The sequence below is a fragment of the Humulus lupulus genome, chromosome 3 (genome assembly GCF_963169125.1).
Source record: "Humulus lupulus chromosome 3, drHumLupu1.1, whole genome shotgun sequence".
Classification (NCBI taxonomy): Eukaryota; Viridiplantae; Streptophyta; class Magnoliopsida; order Rosales; family Cannabaceae; genus Humulus; species Humulus lupulus.
The window spans coordinates 103,640,482-103,659,971 of NC_084795.1; the positions used below are offsets into that span (position 1 = coordinate 103,640,482).

General features: G+C 38.0%; 1 non-coding gene across 1 annotated transcript; it reads right to left on the minus strand.

Annotated features, from left to right (window-relative positions):
- Nucleotides 1-14,769: 14,769 nt before the first annotated feature.
- LOC133828299 (small nucleolar RNA R71) lies at nt 14,770-14,876 on the minus strand. Its single transcript, XR_009890927.1, has one exon. It is a non-coding gene; the product is annotated as a small nucleolar RNA R71 (small nucleolar RNA).
- Between the last annotated feature and the right edge of the window lie 4,614 nt (nt 14,877-19,490).

Sequence of the window (19,490 nt, forward strand, 5' to 3'; positions counted from 1 at the left end):
AAGAAATGGCAAGGAAAAATAAAACAAGCAGTTTTTCATTCGCCCACACTTAATTTAAACATTGTCCTCATGGCATAAATAAATAAAAATCAACGCAAAATAAAATTAAAGGGTAATAAAAACTCTTGGAAGTGCTTTGTTTAACGTCATTAACTCGACTGAATGATGTAGTCATGACTGTTATGGTGGGTCAATTAACCGAACCTTCTTCCTCTTGTACTTATCAATAGACTTGAACACATTAAACTTTATAACTTCACCATAAAAATTTTATGATAACATTCCTTCTTTAACATCCAAATTTGTATTTGTAGTGAGCTTGAATGACCTCTCAAATAGAACCTGCACAAAAATTTCTACAACAACCATTACAGGATAAACATTAGTGTGAAATTGGCCAATTGAATAATAACATCAGCTACTTTTAATGATCCAAGATTTAATAAAGAAAAAATAGAATAAGACATAACATTAATAGGTGCTCCTAAATCTATCATACAATGAACAAACCTACTTTTATCGATGGTTTATGGATTTGTAAACATCCCATGGTCTTGAAACTTGGATGGCAACTTCCTTTTGAAGAACAACAGAGACATTATCTCCCACACCTATCTTTTTATCACCCTTAAATTTCATTTTATTTGTGCACAAATACTTAAGGAGCTTAACATACTGTGGTACATGCTTAATCATGTTAAGGAGTAGAATATTGATTTTATGGATCACCTTATTTTCCTCATTATTATTAGATTTCGCCAATCTACTCGAAAAAGGAGGAATAGGGACATACAATTTGACAATTGGTTTTTGTGGCCTTTTCTTCGATGATCGACCAACTCAAGTGAAATTTTCGATCTCTGGTGGTGAAGATGCTTATGGGTTGAACTGTTGACTTCTTGAGTTGTGTTATCCAGATTTCCGGATAGCGTTTAGATGAATATCCTCGGGGAAGCAGAATTATCAATGTCTTTCATGGTAGGTGACCAGAGCTCGCGGATGGACAGAAAGGCTTCGCCTCTCCCGTTTAGTGTCCGCTCCCGAAGGGGTATCCTTCGGGGAAGCTCCTTCCAGGAGAAGCTCTTCAAGTGGTCTTCGCAGAAACAGTTCCGTGCCTCGCATGGAACAAGACCAGGGGGTCGAGTCATGGAGGAGGCATAGTTGGAATGATATCCGCCTGACACAGAATCCCGCCTGACACGCCCGACAGGTCAAAGCCGCACACATCCCAGCACGCCTAAAAGTACTATTTCGCCTACTGTTCCCTGACAACTTGGAAAAGACGGCTGCTTTTGTGCATTCCCCATACTTTCACGTAAATATACCCACATAGAGCCTGGTAGCCAGGTGACTACGGTAATTGTATCCCCTATTTATGGCTGGTGTAATTAAGACTCATGTGAGTAGAGAAAAACCCTAATCCAAAGCCCTAGCTATAAAGACCCCCTCATTTTACAATAGGGAGGAGGGCCAACAAATCACATAGCAAGAACTCTACTAAAATCGCTCTAGCTTCATCTTCTCCAAGAGAACCCGAGAGAAACACTGTGAGGTTGTGAGTTCCTTATACACCAGCTGTTTGACTGTTATTCTCTACAAGTATAATAACATCGACTCGTGGACTAGGGCTCGTTAACGCCTGAACCACGTAAAAACACTGTTTGTTTATTTACATTTATGCATTTCTATAGCTCTTGTCTTTTTATTGTTTCGTTCGTATTCGTTTCCGAAAACCTCGGTAAACAAGTTGGAATTGAATCAAATGTTTTGTCTGAGTGAGGTGGAGTGTCAAATTGTGTACCACTTTGGAGAGTTAGGGTACTATCATTATCTATTGTATTACTCTCGAGTTCTGTGGGTAATTCTCCTAAACTCTCAACCTCAAGATTACTCAATGATGTAGCAATTTGTCCCATAGTACTCTCCAAATTCTTAAGGGACGATTGAGTACTCTCAAGAATAATGTGGGTTTGTATATTTGAAGCCACCAAGGTTTTTAACATATCTTAAATTAATGGTTCCCGATCTTGCAGCATTACTGTAGGAGGTTGTTGAAGACGAGGCACATAAGCCTACTGTGACATCTGTTGAGGTAGGAGATTTGGCATTCAAGGCTCTCATGAGATCTCCAATTGATGGATCTGAATATTGTGGCGCTAACTCATTACAGTTTGATTGAGAGTAGTAATTCAGCTCAACATATTGATTTTCATCATAGAAAGTATTAGAATATTCCTCCCATTGCAATTGTACTTGTTAGAATATGGGTAATATCTATTCATTTGTGGATCATAACAATGTTGATAGTACATTTCCATGTTTCAAACCAAGTTCTATGCAAGTCCTGAAAACATCAACCACAAATAGATCAAGTTAGTAAAAAGGAAAAAAAATAAAAAATAAAATAAAATAGTCCCCCGCAATGGCGCCAAAATTTGATCCGTGTCGTATACCGTAGAAAATTTAATTATATTTTTTCTTATTAATCACTAAATTATTAGTAAAGTGGTAGTAAGGGTTGAACCACGAGGACTATTATTCAATTTATCATTCAAAATAAAAACAAGAATTAAATAAGACATTTTGTTTCAAGATTTAATAACATAAAATAGTAATAGACAAAGAACAATGGATAATAAAATTTTAGAAAAAAATTAAGAATTATTCTCCACCTTCTTCAATTAATCTATCAACAATGACAAATAATATTTCTTATTCCCAATTACACTATTAACCTCGCAGATAACACTTAAGCAGTCAATCATCTAAGTTTCCCTATTATAATTAATTAAAGCTAAGCACTCTTAATTAATCCTTTTTACCAAGAAATAAATCCATTAAGCATGCGGTCTATTTAACCCAAGAAAAGCATTATATCCAATGGAAATAAGTTAATCTAGGCAACAAATTCATTAAGCATGCAATTCATTTAAGCTAAGTTCTATTCTTCATAACAACTAAAATACCTACCACAATACCTAATTGCAATCTATCACTCTACTTAGAATCCTGGACTATTAGGTGACTTGCAATCCTAAGATGATAGTAGAACAATGCAAAACCCTATTAGTGGCCATCTAAACAAGATTTTACAAGACTCATAACATTCAAATAGAAAAAATAGAATCAATTTAATAGAAGGGAATAGAAGGAATAAAATTCATCAATGCATTCAAGATCTCATGTCTAGAGAAAGAAAACTACTGCATAATCAATTTAAAGAACATAAACATTCAATTAGAATAAAGAAGTTTTAGAGAAGAAAGAGAAACTAGATTGAAGAATATTGATGATGATGCCTTTTCTTCTCTTCTACCGTTCTCGACTCTAAAATTCGCAATCCAAAGTTATTTTAAAAGTTAACCCTAACCCCTTTTATAGCCCCTTGAAAATACATTTGAAATTTAAAACTGAATTTTTCAAAAAATCGGGCATCAGCTATGATCTAGAACATTGCTGGCCGCGGCCGCTGGGCTCTGTCGGTGTGGCCGTCACCATATCATATTTTCAGTTTTTTTTTTGTTTTTCTTCTATTGCAGCTACTGACTGTATTTTAATCTTAACTTCTTTGATGTATCTCATAATTAGATGATTCAAAAAGCTATGGAAATGTAAGAAAAATATCTAAAACTTGTATTTCAAGAAATAATTCCAAAAAAGAATTGAAAAATTGTTAAAATTAAGTGTGAATTTCCAGACTTATAATTCCAAGCTTAACCATTGCTTGGTAAACCATACTAGTAAACATTCATTAAAGATTCATTTAATATGTTACTGACTATTTTATTCATTGTGTATGATCTTAATTCTCTCGTACTAATACAAGCTCATATCCTCATAAATGAATATGGATTTTTCTTGATATTCATATATATTATTCAAATAATAATTATAACATTCAAATATAATAAAATTGTACTTTTATTTAAATAAATAATTTGTCTTTACATGCTTTTAGGGGATAAATTCTAACACATCCACCTTTCCGGTTGTATGGAACTGACAACACGATCTCTTCAGCCACCCAAGGTGTTAGGCACGCGTCTATGGTCCCCAAAATGCCTCTCTGATTGACACATGGCGGGGGAGTTTTCCTAACGTTATGGGAGGTCATCGGGGCTTGCTGGACTGATCACATCCCGAGGAGATCTATTACATCAATATAGCCACCAGTGAGATTAATTTTCTGTCAAGGGTCTTAGGGATTTAGTTGTGTAAAATGAACTCCCGAGCATGTTCTCTGGTCATGATGAAACAACCTTTCAACCTATCACATTTTAGGTCCCGAGGAATACAAAACGACACCATTAATTGAGACCCATCACATTTCTTAGTGCAGGTGAACTCATGTTGCTTGTGAGTAAGGTTCGTTAAGGATGTTGCAAGCTTGGAGAAACCTTCGACGAACTTCCTCTAATAACCGACCAACCATAAGAAGTTGTGGACCTATGATGCATTCTTGGATTGCAGCTAGTCCCTTATGGCCTCGATCTTGGATGAATCCATTGCTATTCCATTCTTCGACTCTATGTTTCCTAGGAATGTTTCCCATTCCAACAAAAACTCGAACTTTGAGAACTTCCCATACAGCTGGTGCTCCTGAAGTCTCCTGAGTGTTAGCCTCAAATTATTTTTATGTTCTAGCTTGGTCTTTGAGTAAATTAGAATATCATCTATGAACACCACCGCAAACTTATCCAAGAAATCCTTGAATACTCTGTTCATTATGTCCATCAATGCCGCTTGGGCATTGGTGAGTTCGAATGACATCACTAGAAACTCGTAGTGCCCGTAATGAACTCTAAATGCAATTTTTGGAACATCCTCTTCCCTATCCTTCAACTGATGGTACCCGAATTGAAGATAAATCTTGCAGAACACTACTGCTCCTTGCAGTCGATCAAAAAGGTCATCTATTCTCGACAATGGATACTTGTTCTTAATAGTGACCTTGTTGAGTTCTCGGTAATCGATACACATTCGCATGCTTCCATATTTCTTCTTCACAAACAACACTAGTGCTCTCTATGTTGAGTAACTTGGTCGAATGAAACCCCTATCCAACAACTCTTGTAGCTGTAATATTAAATCCTTCAACTTTGCTGGTGCCATACTTTAGGGTGCCTTGGATATTGGTGTCGTTTCTGGTGCAAGCTTGATTTCTCTGTCCTGGGGTATTCTTGGAAAATCTTTCGGGAACATGTCTCAGAATTTGCATAATATGTGGATATGCTTTGGTGTCAGCTGTGTCTTTCTGGACTTAACCACTATAATGGCTAGGTATGCTTGACACCCATAGCGAATCATGTTTCGTGCCTTGATTGCTAAGATAATAATTGTCCAAAATTCTGATACTTCTCCTAAGAATACGAACTGTTCGCGTTCATCTGGCTTAAATAACATAGTATTTCTCCTAGAGTCAATAGGGTCCCCATACTTTGTTAACTAGTCCATTCCGAGTATCACATCATAGTAAAAAATGTCAAGCTCAATCAAGTCCTCTGATTGTAATCATCTAGATGACAACATATCTTCACCCGATGGTAATGCAATGACAAAGCTATTCCCAAAGTTCTTACAAGGTATACCTAGTTTATCAATTATTCTCAAAGCATCAAAAGAAAGGCTTGCCCTATAATCTATAAGAATTTTACATAATAGTTTGGAAATAGAAATCTAACCTGTAACAACTGTGTTGGTTTTTGCTTTTTCCTATGTCAATGCAAAATCTCAAGCCAAAATATGGTTGTTATTATCCCTATTTCCCTCTCCTCTGCTCATCTGTGGACAGTCTCTCTTCAGATGGCCCTTCTGGCCACACTTTTAGCATGGACGAGTGTTTGCCCTACACTAAACCGAATGCTTGCAGTTGCACTTAGGACAAATGGTCAACTCAGGCTTGTAGTTCTAATTTTTATTGTTGTTGTTGTTGTTCTTCTTCTTCTTCTTATTGTTGTTGTTATTCTAAGCTATTGCTTTGGTCTTCTTGTCTACTCCACTGCTCTGTCCCTCCTCGAACTTCCTCTTGTTGTTACCCTGGTCTGAGTGATTCTTTCTAGCCTCTCTCCTAGTAGCTCCCTCTTTTCATATGCGGCCTTGTAACGCCCCATGTAATGCCCTGGTTAGCTAAGACCGTTACACTGTGTGTTTAAAAGAGTGCTTAACTCGCTAAGAGAGTCATTTGGACTTAAACATACAAATAAAGACTAGATAAAAGCTAGTTATTAAAAATTATGGTCAACGAAGTAATTATTTTTCATTAAATTATTGAGTTTATACACGGGATCCTAAAAAGTGTTTACAGACTGATAAAAGACATAAAGGAATAAAAATTAGCCCTCCTCAGTGGCAAAACAAGGTTCAACCCTAGTTCCTCCCAGGCTATCTCGACCGTGGCGGTCGAATCGACTGCACATGTACACACTGCCCTTGAAGCTCTCCAACTCATGGCTGGTCCGGCTATCCTTTTCCTTTACCTACACCACATAGCATCCGTGAGCCGAGGCTCAGCAAGAAAACTTAAATCAACAGGCACAAATAAGCAAAAGTATATAAACAACAAACTTACATCAATAAATTCAATCAACAATAGGATATAAGCAATAAGATTAACAGTAATATCTGGTACACAAATCCACACCCAGGATCACATCAAAATCTTCATAGAACCAGCGCCATCAATTATTGTTACTAACTTTCTACCAAAAGTACTCTAATCCTTCTCTAGGAAACTACCAATTTCCCCAGGTAGACACTAAAATCTCAAGCCCCATGGCGTGACAACAATATAGCATGTGCCACATATCTATGTCTCTTCTAAGAGATATGTAGCACCAAACTCAATCAACTCAATATATAAAAAGGAATGCGACCTAGAAAGCCAACCGGTCGCCTCCGAGGGACAAGCCTCGGGCTCTAACTATATCAAGGTAGACACTTGAATCAAAGTTGAGCCATCCATACTTCTTTGTTCTCCCTCCTTTAATCTTGGGAAATCCTTCTTAAGGTACTCAACTATTCCATAAAGAAAACATGCCTTCGCTCAACATTCTCCCAGATGGCGTCTCCTGCACCTGGCACGTACTGGATAACTTCTCCTGGCCTCATTGTTGCCCTGGTGGCCGCCCTGAATACTATGACCCCTCCTGTCAGGACAAGAAGTAATAGAACTATCACGAATCTTTCTTTTCTAGTTACTGGGCCTCCACCCCTACCTGATCCCACAAATGGGGATACCATTGCCTGAGCTTCTTTCCCTATGACACTCACTCCATGTCTCATCTCTCATGTTCTCTATAGCAAGGTCCCTCCCTACTGCCCGAGTGTAGGTAGAAATCTCATGTCCTGGAGCAATCCAAACACTTTGGACCACCCCAAAGTTCAATCCTCGAATGACTCGCTCCTTCCGGGCCACATTAGTTGGTACCAAATCAAAAGCGAATTTGGCCAACCCACCAAATTCACTGACATACTTTGTCACTATCTTACTACCTTAAACAAAGTTCATAAACTTCTAGTCTTTGCAATTCGAACTGCATCGTACCAGTACCTTTCGTTGAATAATTCTCTAAATTCCTCCCAACCCATCAAGACAACATTCCGGTTCTGGGATACCACTTCCCACCATGTTCAGGCATCCTCCCGCGACATGTACGTGGCAGAAGCCACTCTATCATTGCCTACCACTCCCATATAGTCAGGGATGGAAATAATCATGCCCATCCACTATTCACCTATGAACAAATAAAGGATAATACTTCTTGAATCTTTCATACAATAATTCCCATCTGTTTCCACCCTCAGGTTGAAGCGAAACTGGTGGCATTACAATCAAAACGTACGAAGCAGCGTTCCTTGACAGAATCCACTGTCTAAACCACCTAATCCTCTCCTCGTGATTTTGCAGTCTTGTTTGCATGCCAGCAAACATAGGCTGCTAATTCCTGAGGCAGATGGAGGGTTTTGACCCCGACTATCATCTACGACCCCCATACTAACAATGCTAGGTCCAGTTGACTGCCTTGAATACATAATTTTTGAATCTGTGCACAGTCAACGACTTAACCTATCAGTCCTGATATTCCTATCTAGAACTATTCCATGAGCAGGCCAAACAACACGGTAGTCACACACACAATATGCATATCAAAACACAAATCTATAATGTCCATGCATCATTGATCAAGTATTATTCCCACAAAATACATTTATATACATCATGTTCTCTATTCTAGCATGCATATAAGGCACAGAGGTTCAATTTAAACAATTAACCACATAGTCACGTTATTAGATACCCAACTGTGAGTCAAACTTATCTTTAGTGGCAAGTGTACACGCCCAACCAGTCTTTAGGAGCCCTTAAACCTAGACTGCTCTGATACCAAGTTGTAACACCCTGGTTAGCCTAGACCGTTACACTATGTGTTTAAAAGAGTGCTTAGCTCTCTAAGCGAGTCATTTGGACTTAAACGTGTAATTAAAGACTATCAAAGTTAGGTATTAAAAATTTTGTTCAACGAAATAATTATATTTTATTAAAATATTGAGTTTATACAAGGGATCCCAAAAAGTGTTTACATACTAATAAAAGACAAAAAGGAATACAAATTAGCTGTCCAAAGTGGCAAACTAGGGTTCAACCCTAGTTTCTCCTAGGCTATCCTAACCATGGCAGTCGAGTAGGCAGCATTTGTACACATCGCCATTGAAGCTCTCCAACTTATGGATGGTCTGGCTATCCCTTTCCCTTACCCACACCACATAGCACTTGTGATCCAAGGCTCTACAAGAATACATAAATCAACAGGCACAAATAAGCAACAATATATAAACATTAAACCTATATCAATAAATTCAATCAATAACAGGATATAAGCAATAAACTTAACAATAATATTGAGCTTAATCAAACACAAAATCCAATTTCATCAACCAATACAATTAGTTAACTGCAAACAACATTTTTTTTTATTATATAATGTTGAGGCACAACGCCCTTAGGCTGATTCCTCTGGTCTTATACCCAACCTCGGCACGCTTAGGCTGGGCTGGATTCCGCACGCTTGCTATTGGGCCCTAGTGCCCTTCGGGCGGCCTTCAGAATAGATATAATCACAAATATACATTGCATAACAAGAAATCAGAGGCAACATATACATGCACGCCTATCCAGATATTGTCGGATACAGTAATAATCACATTCATAACATATTTGTTAACAGGGGTCCGAGCCCCAATCACAACCCAGGTGCAGTTTCCTTACCTCATGTCCTAATCAGCTGGCGTATGGTAGTCCCAAGCACGATCCTTATCCCTGAGCCCTACAGTATAACCTAGTCACAACGTAATAACAAACAACTATCAAAACCTATATCAATTAGAAGCTTCAAAATAATATACTAGCCTCTGGGACCTTGAATTCCACTAAACCAAGTAGTAGAACCCTTCCCGAGCCTTTATATTTTAGTTTTCGAACTTAAAATCCTAATTTTGCTATTTCTTTAATTTGACTCATGACCCGGCCCCCTAGGGCCACGATGCACTACAAGTCAGAGAGCCTAAGGCTCTCTCTTGAGGGACATGAGTCGCGACGTGCCCCAACCTGTCCTACAACGCCTGGGCAGTTTCAGAGAACTGCCGAGCCTTTTCACGAACATAGGCTGTGATGCCTAAAGAATAGGGCTGCGGCTAAAGCTCCAAAACCTCGAATTCCCCAACGTTTCGCTTGCATTTTCCCAAGCTAACCTCGTTGATGGTATAATTGTAAATATGTGTGATTTATAATTGTGACCACATTATTATGTGGATATATTTGAGTTATCTGGCACGTCGCTATCCTAGTGATCAAGTTAACGAAAAAGTCACAACCGGGTAAAATACCCGGCTCGGTGAGCTTAGATTTATTTTGGTAAATTACAAAAAATTACTAAGTATTTGGTTTGATAGATTTATTTGGTTTAAGTGAGGTAATTTGGGATTAACGGAAATCCCAGGGAAAAAGACCAAAATGCCCTTGGGTATGTGTTGGGCTAAGTTAAGAGCCAGGGATAGATTGGTATTTTGGCATAAAAAGGATGAATGTGGTTTTCAGTCACAAAAATGATTTATATAAAAGTTGTATTTTTCTTATCAAACCGAATAGCCTCATGGCTTAAGTAGTTAGTCTTAGTTCTTTAAACTAAGGAATACATACCTGTCAGTCTCAATTTAAAAGTCTTAGTTCTTTAAACTAAGGTGATGCTCGACATTCTCTCCATAGTAGTAAACTAGAGACTAATAGCTACAGTTTAAAAGACAAAATAATACATTTAATTAATTGCCTACCAAAGATCTTATCCTATAAAAGGTTATATTGCATGAAAATTTCATCGAATTTTCCTTGTCCCATCTTTTAACTAGAGTGTTATATTCTTTTTGCTAAAAGCTAGGAAATCTCTATGATGATGGCTACCTTTTCACAACCTCAATTGCTACCTACAGTCGTTCAAATATCAATATTGAACAAATACTGCACTATTACATCCTCTTGGATGCTAAATATTATAAATCATATTTTCAACAGTTTCTAGCCTAATTCAATTGTTAATAAGCATGATATAAAGCAGTTACTTCACTATATTCTTTGCTGAAAAATGAATCAAGCATACATGGGGTTTCCCAAGCAAGAAAAAAAATAAGTCATTTAGTTTTTGGAGTGGAAAAAAAATTCTATCAATAATTTTTTTTTCATTCTTTAACTACTAATACATGTGTGACACCATAAAACTATATGTTCTCTCATAAATACCTCCCTCCCAGTCCCAATGGAGTGACTAATAAACCTCTTTTAATATGTGGAGGGAAAGAGAGGCATACTTTGTTTCAAATATGTATCCAAGGAAAAAGAGTCCATTCCAGAGTTGTCTGATTATTTTGTAGGCAACCCTGTATTAACACAAGTAATTAAGTCAAAAATTTCAACACTCAATAGCTTTGCAAGTTGCAATGGACACAATTAGCAAAAAATCACTAGTTTCCATATATCTCAAGTTCACATGTTGTGCTTACTTCAAAACTAAGAGAACAAAACTAAAAATTGTATTAATGTTAATCAATGCAACTATTTTAATAGTAAATTTTAATATATTAATACGCTAACAAGAAAAATCGGCCTTTAATACATTTTCATTTATAAGGGTTGTTGCTCTTTAACTTTCATCCTGCTTGTTTATGCTAAAATTGGTAGGAGAAGGGAGAAAAAGTATATTATGTAAAAAAAAAACAGTTTCATAGCTTAAGTTGCTGTTTATTTTCAAATAAAGGGAAACTAAAAACAAAAAATAGTAACTGGTAAAAAAATATAGTGGAATGGTTATATTTACAGTCTCTAGAGACAAAGTACTGACCTGAGTTTCTCCACTAGAAGACAGCCCAAAATCAATTTTGCATACAGAACAGTAATCGACCTCCTCATCCGAGAGCATCTCATATATGCACGTTCTGCAAACTAGTTTTAAAGTCATGATTGCATAAGTTAGACTCCGGTTTCCAAGTCGAGTCAAAACACTATTTAAGCAAACAACAACCTCTAAACTTTTGGTTTCTCCAAATAAAAGTCCAGAGAAAACTTTACACTGCTTCGTAACTCCCTTGCACTTTCACTCTAAAAACATTTTAATGATTATTGGAGAATATAGAATACTAAAGAGTAAAAACACACACACACATATTTTCCCTTCCGCTAAAGCCTACACTCACACAAATTGCTATATAAGTCCATACGAGAAATCAAACCCTAGACTTCATAGCAGCAACCCATGGGCCTGACCTCTCAACTTAGAAATATAAGCCATTAAACCTACCCAGAATTATGCCTCCCCCAGAGTAGTGATACGTTTTTGGGCATTAACATCAACTTAGTCAGCTATATTTCCAACTTTGGCATTAAGATTGCCTTTCACTTGCTTTTTTCTCCTGCAACAGTGTGTTAATAATTAGAGCAAAACCCAAACAAGCAATTTGATTTTAGAAATATGAAGCAACAAACACACATGACTTCTGACATATTGGCAAGATTGTTATAATCCCAGAACCTACATCAAGAGGCACATTACTGATAAACAATCTGTATAAGCCCATGCCAAAGATCAACATGACAGTCCTAGCAAGATAAACATCTGTGTCATTGGATTACATTATTAGCAAAAGAAGCTCGTAATGAGAAATTGATAAGACCAGAAAGCAAGAGAATGAGACAATTTTCTGTTCAAATATCAGTCCTCAAATAAACCATTTGGATCAATAGAGTGGCACAATTACATTGTGTTTTAGCTTTGTAATAATCAATTGTAACAAGTCTTGGGAGTTGTAATAGTGAGAAAGAGTGAAAGAAGATAAGCCAGGGCTGAGAGGGTGTTTTCTCGAAAGGGCTTCCAAAGGATACTCTTCTCAGTGTGTTTCTCAAGCTTATATTGAATGAAGTTGTAACTGTGTAATTGATAGTGGAGAAGGAAACAAACAACTTTCCATTTTTTTCTCTGTTATTTCTTTTCTTGTTCATTTTCTTGTGTGTGTGTGTTTTAGTACATAATTGATACACATAGAGAGAAGGAAAGAACTGTTGAAAAGTTACCAATTGCTTCAACTAGCCGCAGAACCATTTGTCCAGCGTGAATTCCTTTAACACAGCTACTCCAGTAAACTTTATATGCATTGTTGAGTCTAGTTTTTGTCATGTTTAGGTGTTGTTTTAAGTAGTCTTTTATTTCATTTTTCTTTCATTTAGTGTGGGTTTATGCTTTGTTTGTTTGTCTTTGTGAATATCAGGAAGAATTGAGCACTTGGAGGAAAATGTCAAAGAAAGGGAAGAAATAACCAAGTTTTTCAACATATTTTGAGAAAGGATGGATCTCAACATAATTTGGAAGTGTTGGTGAATTTTTGGGATGAAAACTTGAAAAATTGAGAAATCCCTTAAGAGCCACGACATGAGAAAAGTTAGAGCCACGCCTAGGTGGTGAAACAAAACCACTGTTTTAAATGAAATCCACAGGCCGCGGCATTGCTAGAGAAGACCGCGACATAGATGGGCATCAACCCAGAATTCGTCGACACGGGCCGCGACATGGAAAGAACAATTCGCCCAGGAATTTAGACACGGGTCGCGATATGGTGTATGTAGAGCTGCGGCCCGCCTCTTTTAAAAATTGAATCCTAGGTTTTAATAGGGCGAAAAAGATAGAAGAAAGATGTACGGACTGGGGGAGAAGATCTTGCTGGAAGGCTGAAGGCTTGGAGTATTTTTATCTACATGTTTTTCTTCTACTTTATGATGTTATCTTTAATTTTCGTTGTGATTAGCATTATGATTATGAACTAATTTTCTGTTTAGGATGTTTAATTGAATCACTTGAATCCCTATTATGAACTAATGCAATTTCAATTCTCTTCTTCTTCAATCTTCTTCAATTCTATATAACATGTTCTTATAGACTGATTATTGATTGGTCATCTTTAGTCATATATATATGTTTTTAAGTCAAAATCTGAGAAGTGAGAATTAAATCTGCTGTGGTTATATTGGACATAATTCTAATTTGGAACGAAAGTATCTGAATTAATTGTGTAATTTTTTATTAAGTTGTCAAGATTAATGCTACCTTTGTGGTTCAATTTACCATAGAAATATAGGAAATTGTCACCTAGGTTGAGTTTATAATTCATAGTATGATTATAGGCTGCTGTATCAACTTGTTAATTGAATTAGGCAAAAAGAAGAAGAATTCATATTTTGCATTAGGGAATAATAGGGAGGATAGTTGATGAGATTAAATATCCTAATTGTTTCTATAGTGGTTAAATCATAAGTTTTACTATTAGTTGTTATTCCATTTAATTTTCAATTGATGTTTCTGAACTTTTTAGTTTCTTTCTCTGTGTCTACAAAAATCAAGAATTTTAATTTATCAAATAGAATTAAAAAGATTGATTGATTGGTAATTGATAAATCAGTCCTTGAGGATGATACTTGGTTTTTACCTTTTTATTACAAATTGCAACTGTGTGCACTTGCATAGCAAAAATATCGCAACAAGTTTTTTGGCGTTGTTGCCGGGGAATGAAAATAATTATCAATATCAGTCTAATTAATTTTTATTCTCATTTGATTTTAATTTCTCTTGTTTCTAATCTGTTTAGTTGCTTAATTTGTCTATCTCAGGTTAATTTTGGTATATGTGTGGTAGAAGAGGAGCAGACAGTCTTGTTCCTTTGAATCCTGAGATTGAAAAGTCTTGCAAGCAAATCAGAAAGAACAAGAGGGAGGCCCAGAAATCTGTGAAGATGGCACAGAATGAAGGGGATGGCAGGAATGTTCTAATTCCTGGAATTGTACAAGGGGGTCAGGCTCAGAACAATGCTGAGAGGAGCCTGAGAGATTATGTACTTCCCACTCTGATTGGAGTACAAAACAGTATACGCCCACCAGCTGTAGAGGCTAACAACTTTTAAATCAAGCCAGCTATTCTACAAATGGTGCAATCCTCTGTTCAATTTAATGGGTTGCCTTCAGAAGATCCTCACACCCATTTGTCTAATTTTTTGGAGCTGTGTGGAACTTTTAGATACAATGGGGTGAGTGATGACGCTATAAAGCTTAGGCTTTTCCCATTTTCTCTGAGGGACAGAGCTAAAATTTGGCTGAACTCGTTGCAACCAAACTCCATTGTCACGTGGCAAGATCTAGCTCAGAAATTTTTGTCAAAATTCTTCCCTCCGTCCAAAGCTGCTAAATTGAGGGGAGAGATTAATAATTTGTGCCAGAATGAGGGAGATTCATTGTATGAAACTTAGGAATAGTTTAAGGAACTCTTGAGAAGATGTCCTCATCATGGCATTGAACAGTGGATGCTAGTACATAATTTTTACAATGGTTTAGGTCCTACAACCAGAACCATTATTGATGCTGCAGCGGGTGGTACTTTTATGAGCGAGAGTGCAACTGGTGCTTATGAGCTGCTGGAGGACATGGCCACCAATAATCATCAGTGGTTTGAGGAAAGATCATCAGGAGTCAAAAAGGTAGCTGGGGTGCATGAGCTGGATGCAATCACTGCTCTAACAGCACAAGTAGCCTCCTTGACAAAAAAGTTACAACAGAGCACTATATCTGCTAATGCGGTTCAAATGGCAGCTAGGTGTGAAATCTGTAGTGGCCTTCACTCTTTTGATCAGTGTCCTACCAGTATTAATAGTAACACTCTGATGGATCAAGCTCAGGTTCAAGCGGTGGGAAACTTTCAGAGGCCAGTAAATAATCCATTCGCCAATTCTTACAATCCTGGATGGCGAAATCATCCTAATTTTTCTTGGAGGAATAATCAGGGCCAGCAACCTCAGTTTCAGGGTCAATTTAAGAATAATATGCATCAGCAACCAATGCATCAAGCCTCTTCATCACAACAGCCTAGGCCTCAACAATCAATGAATCAAGCTCCACCTGAAAGGCCTAATGAATTGCAAGCTGCATTATTGACCCTCACCAATACTCAAACTCAGTTTATGACCGAGACTAGATCTTCTATCAGAAACCTGGAAACACAAGTTGGGCAGTTGGCCAATATGCTCAATAACAGACCGCAGGGAAATTTGCCCAGTAATACTGAAGTAACCCCTAAGGAGCAAGTTCAGGCAATTACTCTGAGGAGTGGGAAGCAAATTTAGCAGTCTAGATCTCCACAGGCAGTGGTTCAGAATGGAGAGATGGGTGAACAGTCTGATTCAGAGGTTACTGAAGGCCACCAGCTTTCAGAAAAGAGTCCTCCAGTTGTTAATGAGCAGCCAGTTCGAGTTCCATACCCTCAGAGGCTTAGAAAGACTACACTAGATAAACAGTTTTCTAAGTTTTTAGAGGTGTTTAAAAAGCTGCACATAAACATTCCTTTCGCTGAAGCTTTGGAGCAGATGCCCAGTTATGTGAAATTCATGAATGAGATTCTGTCAAAGAAAAGGAGGATGGAGGACTATGAGACTGTAGCACTCACTGAAGAGTGCAGCGCGATATTACAGAGAAAGCTACCCCAAAAGCTGAGAGATCCGGGGAGCTTCACCATACCTTGCACCATTGGAAAATTTGAATGCAAACATGCTTTATGTGATCTGGGGGCAAGTATTAATCTGATGCCCTTATCTGTGTTTGGAAGACTTGGTGTGGGGGAGGCAAAACCAACAACTGTCACTTTATAGCTCGCAGACCGATCAGTGACACATCCACGGGGTTTTATTGAAGATGTTCTTGTGAAGGTGGATAAGTTTATATTTCCAACTGACTTTATCGTTCTGGACATGGAGGAGGATACGAATGTACCAATTATTATCGGTAGGCCATTTCTAGCCACAGGCCAAGCTCTTATTGATGTTCACAAAGGAGAGCTTAAGCTTAGAGTTCAAGGAGATGAGGTGGTCTTTAATGTCTTCAAGGCCATGAAGTATCCAGTGGCTAGTGACAGTTGCTATAGTGTAGATGTGATAGAGAAGGCAGTCTCTAAGAGAAGGATGAGTAGTGATGCCTTAGAGGCAGTATTATTGGGTGATGAGGTCGATGATGATGATGCTGAGATAAGAGATTGTGTAAACTGGATCAACTCTTTCTTGCCATACTGGAAGAAGTTTCAAGAATTAGCAGATGCGCCTGATAAACCGCTAACATCCATTCAGCAGCCACCATAGCTGGAATTGAAGGTTCTCCCAGACCACTTGCGGTATGCTTATTTGGGAGAGAATGAAACTTTACCTGTCATTGTGTCAGCTGACCTGTCAAAGATAGAATTGGAGAAACTGTTGAGGGTTTTAAGGGAGCATAAATTGGCCATTGGGTGGACCTTGGCGGATATTAGAGGAATAAGCCCATCGACAGTGATGCATAAAATCTTATTGGAGGAGAATAGCGCATGGGTGAGCCCTGTGCAAGTGGTACCTAAAAAGGGTGGTATGACAGTGGTGAAAAATGAGAACAATGAACTCATTCCAACAAGAACTGTAACGGGGTGGCGGATTTGTATAGATTACTGCAAGCTCAACAAGGCAACAAGGAAGGATCATTTTCCTTTGCCTTTCCTTGATCAGATGCTTGACAGATTGGCAGGCCACAACTACTACTGTTTCTTGGATGGGTACTCAGGGTATCATCAGATCGCTATTGCACCAGAGGATCAAGAGAAAACAACTTTTACATGTCCTTATGGCACATTTGCTTTCAGGAGAATGCCATTTGGACTATGTAATGCCCCTGCAACATTTCAACGGTGCATGATGGCTATATTCTCAGATATGGTAGAAAGGTGTATTGAGATATTCATGGATGATTTCTCTGTTTTTGGCTCATCATTTGACCTCTGTTTGGGTAACTTGGAGAACGTGCTGAATCGTTGTGAGAAGGCAAATCTGGTGCTGAATTGGGAGAAATGCCATTTTATGGTAAAAGAGGGGATTGTTCTTGGCCATAAAATTTCGAGTGAGGGAATTGAGGTAGATAGAGCAAAAATTTCTACCATTGAAAAACTGCCTCCACCAATTTCAGTCAAAGGTGTCAGAAGTTTTCTTGGTCATGTTGGGTTCTATCGAAGATTCATAAAAGATTTCTCTAAAGTGTCCAAGCCTCTCTCGAATCTGCTTATGAATGGAGTTGTCTTTGATTTTAATGATGAATGTTTGAAGGCTTTCAATTTCTTGAAAGAAAAGCTTATTTCTGCGCCAATTGTGATAGCTCCAAATTGGGAATTGCCTTTTGAGTTGATGTGTGATGCCAGTGACTATGTTGTGGGGGCAGTTTTGGGATAGCGAATTGACAAGGTATTAAGGTCTATTTATTATGCTAGTCGGACTCTAAATGATGCTCAACTGAATTATGCTACTACAGAAAAAGAGTTGCTAGCTATTGTGTTTGCTTGTGATAAATTTAGACCGTATCTAATTGGTAATAAAGTGATTGTCTACACTGATCACTCTGCCATTAAATACTTGATGTCAAAGAAAGATGCCAAGCCCCGCCTGATTAGATGGATTCTCTTACTTCAAGAATTTGACATGGAAATTCGTGACAAGAAGGGCAGCGAGAATGTGGTAGCTGATCATCTCTCTAGACTTGAGGTGGAGGAGACTGAAAATAAGAAAGCAGTGCAAATCAATGATCACTTTCCTGATGAGCAGTTGTTTGGGGTAATTGAGACTTTAGCTGTCCCTTGGTTTGCTGACATAGTGAACTTCTTGGTTTCCAAGATTGTGCCTCCTGAAATGTGAAAGCAGCAATTAAAGAAATTCTTTTCTGAGGTGAAACATTACTATTGGGAGGAGCCTATTCTCTATAGGCATTGTGTTGATCAGATTATCAGAAGGTGTGTTCCTGAAGAAGAGATGCATTCCATTCTTAATCACTGTCACACTCAACAATGTGGAGGGCACTTTGGAGCATCAAGAACGGCGGCCAAGGTATTACAAAGTGGTTTCTATTAGCCTTCATTATTCAAGGATGCCAATGTTTTTTTCAAGGCCTGTGATAGATGTCAGCGAACTGGTAATATCTCGAGGAGAAATGAAATGCCTTTACAAGGGATTCTTGAAGTGGAACTCTTTGATGTATGGGGCATTGATTTCATGGGGCCCTTTCCACCATCTTACAACAATGAATATATTCTATTGGCAGTAGATTATGTATCTAAATGGGTGGAGGCTACAGCAACTAGAGCCAATGACGGTAAAACTGTGCTTAATTTTCTTCATAAACATATTTTTACTAGATTTGGCACTCCCCGAGCTCTTATTAGTGATGAAGGGAAACACTTTGTGAATAAACAACTAGATGCATTACTGGCTCGTTATGGAGTATATCATCGAAAAGCGTTGCCTTACCATCCTCAATCAAATGGGCAAGCTGAAATTTCAAACAGAGAAATCAAAAGTATCCTTGAGAAGACCGTTGACAGTTCAAGAAAAAATTGGTCGAAGAAGTTAGATGATGCGATTTGGGCTTACAGAACTGCATTCAAAACACCAATAGGCATGTCTCCTTACAGGTTGGTGTTTGGTAAAGCGTGTCATTTACCAGTTGAACTGGAGCATAGGGCATTCTGGCCTATGAAAAAGTTGACTTTTGATTGGAGTGCCGCTAGTGAGTGAAGGCTGTTGCAACTGAATGAACTTGACGAGTTCAGAAATGAGGCTTATGAGAACGCCAAGATTTATAAAGAGAGAACAAAGGCTTGGCATGACAAGAACTTAATCAGGAAAGAGTTCCAACCAGGGCAGCAGATACTTCATTTTAATTCAAGATTGAGACTTTTTCCTGGCAAATTGAAGTCAAGATGGTCAGGACCATTCACTATTGTTCGAGTCTTTCCTTATGGTTCTGTGGAGGTTCAGGGCAACTCAGGTGACTCTTTTAAGGTCAATGGTCAGAGATTGAAGCCCTACTTGGGTGGTAATTTTGATCAAGCAAAGTCTATCCTCCTTCTGAA